Source organism: Sapajus apella, unplaced genomic scaffold, assembly GCF_009761245.1.
Source record: "Sapajus apella isolate SASKATOON/1434 unplaced genomic scaffold, GSC_monkey_1.0 scaffold1, whole genome shotgun sequence".
NCBI classification, from domain to species: domain Eukaryota; kingdom Metazoa; phylum Chordata; class Mammalia; order Primates; family Cebidae; genus Sapajus; species Sapajus apella.
The window spans coordinates 41,335,305-41,340,594 of NW_022436941.1; the positions used below are offsets into that span (position 1 = coordinate 41,335,305).

Sequence of the window (5,290 nt, forward strand, 5' to 3'; positions counted from 1 at the left end):
AAGTCATGAATGGGTTTTTTTACAAAAAGCTTTGGAAAGAATTAGGTTGCTCTTTTGAAAATAAAACTTTGAATTTATGATATATGTGATATAATTACATTTGACCACAAAAAAGTAAAGTGTATGTTTACATCACCTGTATTTAATTACCCATACTCTCCCTTTAGCTGTGTACTACTGTCTAGAAGTAATAAACCATCATCTATAATTTTTAGCATTATTATGTCTCAGTCTGTACTCAGATATCATTAATATTCATACCAGTATATCCATTGGCCATTGCCTATGCTCTGCTCTATTGAAGTCCAGTGATCAAAATAACAAAGAACTGTGTGTTCACTGAAAGCAGAAAATATTGGAATGCACTGCAGGTCAGAGAAGAGCAAAAAGAGAGAAATAAAATTTTCAGTTTTGTTTGCACTTATCATTGCAGAATGTGTATTTCTTCATGCACAGAGGATCATTCCAGGTCATGTTTTTAAGGGAATATTAATGTAAAAAGAAAGATATTGGCGAATTAGGGGATATCACAAATTCAAAGGCAAATGTTAAATAGTTTGTGGTTGCTTTCTTACGGAGGCAGCTACTTCCATTCCCTTTGCAAAGTGGAATTCCTACATCAAACACACTAAGATCTCTTTCTTAACTAAACCATGATTCTAGGTTTTAAAAAACTTAGCTTCAACACTGTTCAAAGATTCCTAGTCTCGGTTCATGACAGCAAAAAGAACCAGAGAACTCAAGTGTGTAAAATGTATTTAACATAATTTCTATAACTTCGACACCATGTAGCATCTTAACATAATAACCCTGGCTTCATTTAAACATAGGGTTTATCTCCCTGTGCCCCCCTACTTATAAAGTATAAAACATTTGAAAGAAAAAAATATGAACTTTATTTAAGATATATACCCAAAGAGGATGAGAGAAGGCAACAGCAAAAAGAGAAGATAATTTTGAAAGCTATAAAGCTGAAGGACATGGAAAAATCTAAAATGCCCAACAATAACATAATTTTTTTAAACTGTAGTCTAATCAAGCTATGGCATTCTCACAGCAATGAAATGGATGAAATGGATTGCAGCCACTCACAACAGCATAGATGAACCTAATGATCATAATATTCAGCAAAGAAGCAAGACCTGAATGATTATGTATAATCTATTTCCAGTGATGTCAAGCTCAAAAAGGAGGCAAAACTAAAATATATTGCTTAGAGAGGCATTCATAGGTGGTAAAAAATACAAATGAAAGCAAGAAAGTTATTAACGAAAACATCAGGAGAGTGGTTGTTTTCAAAGGAGAGGGAAGTGAAATCAACGGAATGTATTTAAGGACTTTGTTAGAGGCAGTAATGTATTATTTATTGACTCAGATGGTGGTTAAACTGCTGTCACTTTAACGTTATTTGTTATGCTACACATGTATGCTTTATGCTCCTTTTTATATGCATGTTCTATATCCTTATGTAAGGGCTAAAAGCAAAGGAGACAGATAAATGCAACAAACCAAAGCAAGCTGAAAGCTTATGACTGAGGGACAGAGAAAAGAGAAATGCTGAAAAGCAAGATTATTCTTAAGTGCATAACTCCAGAAATATTCAGGAGTTGACTATTTCTCATTTACCTTTTATTAATAAACTACTAGAGGATATGTTCTGCCAACACAGGGGAAAAGAGTGAGAAGCACATGGATTCAAGTCATGGACACAGGGAGGGGAACAACACACACTGGAGTCTGCCGGAGGTGGGGGCCAGAGGGGTGGTGGAAGGGGCAGCATCAGGATAAATAGCTAATGCATGTGGGGCTCAACACCTAGGTGACGGGTTGATTGATAGGTAGAGCAAACCACCATGCCACACATTTACCTATGAAACCAACTCACATATCCTGCACATGTATTCTGGAACTTAAATTAAAATTAATAAAAATAAAAATAAAAAACACCTCCAAGGAAAGGTGAATAAATAAAATTCAATGTGTTGGAAGGGCTTAAGAGGGATATTTCAGGCAGAGACATTAGGAAAATAAGAATCTTGGCAATAAATATTTCAAAAGCAAAGCAAAAAATACTACAAGGTATTGATACTCATATTTCTTATACAAAGGAACAGAATGAATACAGATAAGTCAAAAAGAAACCAAATGAAGAAACTGAGCACAGCTCCAAAATGTTTGAAATGTCCCTAAAAATATAAACACTGAATTTAGATGTAATCAATGAAATAACTCTAACAGAAAAATTGAGAAGAGGAAATGAAAGGAAATTAAATTCTTGTCTCCTATAGTATGAAGCGCACGAAAATAGCTGTTTTGCTTTCCTTTTGCTTTAAAACAAATTACCACAAATTGAGTAGTTTCATTAACACAAATTTAGTTTTTTATAATTCTAGAGGTCAGAAGTACAAACCTTCAACCAAGGTGTGCTGCAGGGCTGTGCTCTTTTCCGAAGGTTGTAGGGAAAATTCTTTCCTTGCTTTTTTCAGCTTCTAAAGCCTGCTCCCATCCCTTAGCTCACTGCCCCTTCCTCTAGCTTCAAAGCCAGCAACAACCAGGTGAGTCTTTCTCACAGCATATCACTTTGACACTGATTTCTCTGCCTGCCCCTTCCACATTTAAGAGAACCTTGTGATTACATGAGGCCCACCTGGGTAATTTAAAATAATCTCTTTAAGGCCTGCTGATTAGCAACTGCAATTCCATCTGCTAACTTAATTCCCGCTTGTCATGGAACATGTGGAAATTCACAGTTTCCAGTGATTAGGATGATTTGGGGCTCACTATTCTGCCTATTATGACATGTAAAACTGAAAATCAAAGGTGTTATTTTGAGGCCACACACTGTAGCTTACACCTGTAATCCCAGTACTTTGGGAGGCCAAGATGAGTGTATTACTTGAGGTCATGAGTTTGAGACCAGCCTGGCCAACATGGTGAAACCCCATCTCTACTAAAAATACAAAAATTAGCTGGCATGGTGGCATGCACCTGTAAGTCACAGCTACTTGTGAGGCTCAGGTGGGAGAATCACTTGAACCCAAGAGGCAGAGATTTCAGCGTGCCAAGAGATGGGAATTGTTTTGAAACAAAGATGTAAATAACAAAAGAATTAGCTGAAAATGGTTGCATCTACAGAGTCTGGGAAATGAGGAGAGGGGTAGCAGGGGACTATTGTATTTCATCCTAAAATTTGTAGAACTATTTGATTTTTTAAATATTTATAGAAGTTACTTTCATAAGACAAAAAATAAGTAATTATTTTGAAGCACTGCTCTCTTTCCTTCTATTTTTAGTACCCTTCAGCAGGATCCACAAAATAGGCTTCTGAAGTCATTTTCACAGATAAGAGTTTTTTTTTTTTTTTTAATAGCTTTTGAGGTACAAGTGGGTTTTGGTTACATGGATGAAAGTATAGTGGTGAAGTCTGAGATTTTACTGTACCCATCACCCGAGTAGTGTACATTATACTCAATGTGTAGTTTTCTATCCTTCAACTGCCTCCCACCTTCCCCACTTCTGAGTCTCCAATGTCCATTATACCACTCTGTATGTTTTTGCATGCCCATAGCTTAGCTCCTGCTTTTAAGTAAGAACATACAGTATTTGATTTTCCATTTCTGAGTGACTTCACTTAGAATAATGGCTTCCAGCACGACCCAAGTAACTGCAAAAGACACTATTTTTTCTTTTTTTGTTGTTGTATTATGCTGTCCTTTTAAATTTTAATAAAATAGATTAATTTCATATTACATAGAGAGCAAGTCCATCCACTCATCCAAGATAAAATTTTAGAAATATTTTTTATAAAATGTTTAGTATTTGACTGGAAATGAATCCAGTATAACATGACTTCTACAGATACAGCATTTTCATCCTCACTCCCATTCCTATTGAGAAATTTTAAAAATACAGAAAAGTACAAAAAATAAGACAAGATATCCATATACCACAATCCAGAATCAATGAGAATCTTCTTATATTTACTTGAAGTCCTTTTAAAGAGAAGTGGATTTTTATATAAAAAGCTCAAGTCCCCTTTAACCGATACCCACCCCACCTCCCATACTCATTACTTTCCCTCCTCCACTCTCCACTCTTCACCGAGTGGACATTTTGGTCTTTGTCCGTGGAGGAAGCCTGAGAAAATGATGAGCAGATAAAGAGGCACCAAAACTTGGGAGGCAAGTTGATCCATCTCCAGTAAAGACTGAGGAAAAGAGCAAGCAAAGACTGAGGAAAAGAAAGACAAATACTTCCTCTGCTCTCAGACCTTCTTTCTTTGAAGGCCACCCCTTTTTGAAGTTTGGAGTTTGAAACACAACCTGGACTGAAGTCATGAGGGAGGCTGTGTAAGAAAGAATCATCAAGGGAATTAGTTGGGAACTTCTCTGCCACAGCTTGCTTCTTATGGTATTAACCCCCTTTCAGTGTAAATGCCTTTGGTTTAAAACGTTTGTACCTCATCTGATACCAGAGTGTTCATACTGGAGAGAAACCCTATGAATTTTCTGAACGTGGGGGATCTTTTACTCACATGTCACATCTCATTGAACGTAGAAGTCATGCTGAAGAGAAACCCTGTGCTTCTAAGGAATATTGACAAGCCCTTAGCTAGATGACAAATCTCATTGAGAAGCAGAAGATTCATGCTGGTGAGAAACCAGTGAAGGTGAAAGTAGCAATGCTTCATTGAATATTAGAAAATTTTTCTGGAGAGAGAGCATTGAATGTACTGAGTATGATAAAAACTTCCTCTCAAACCTTATCCCTTGATATGCATTTGGGTGATCATACACAGAGAAGCCTTATAAATGTAAGAGATGTGGAAATCTCTTAAGCCAAAAGTAAATCCTCATTCATCAAACAATTTCTATTGGAAAGAAACCTTGTGAATGTGGGCAAGCTTCCATTCAGATGTCACAGCTCAGCCAGCAGAGAATTTACAGTGGGGAAAACCACTATTTTTTCTTTTTATGGCTGAGTAGTATTCCATGGTGTATGTATACCACATTTTCTTGGTCGTATGTATACCACATTTCTTAGGTTGGTTACATGTCTTTGCAGTTGTGAATTGTGCTGTGATGAACATACATGTGTATGTTCTTTTTGAACATTGGCTTCTTTTCCTTTAGGTAGAGGCCCAGTATTAGGATCCTAGATTGAATGGTAGATCTACTTTCAATCCTTCAAGAAATGTCTATACTATTTTCCGTAGAGATTGTACTAATTTACAATCCTACCAATGGTGTATGAGTTCCCTTTTCACCACATTCATGGCAACATTTATTGT

The 5,290-nt window shown here is 36.4% G+C and overlaps 1 long non-coding RNA gene across 1 annotated transcript; it reads left to right on the top strand.

Annotated features, from left to right (window-relative positions):
• The first annotated feature begins 2,895 nt into the window (after positions 1–2,895).
• On the top strand, positions 2,896–4,807 carry LOC116549809. The gene is made up of 3 exons (XR_004268093.1): positions 2,896–2,933; positions 3,092–3,093; positions 4,133–4,807. It is a non-coding gene; the product is annotated as an uncharacterized LOC116549809 (long non-coding RNA).
• The last annotated feature ends 483 nt before the right edge of the window (positions 4,808–5,290 follow it).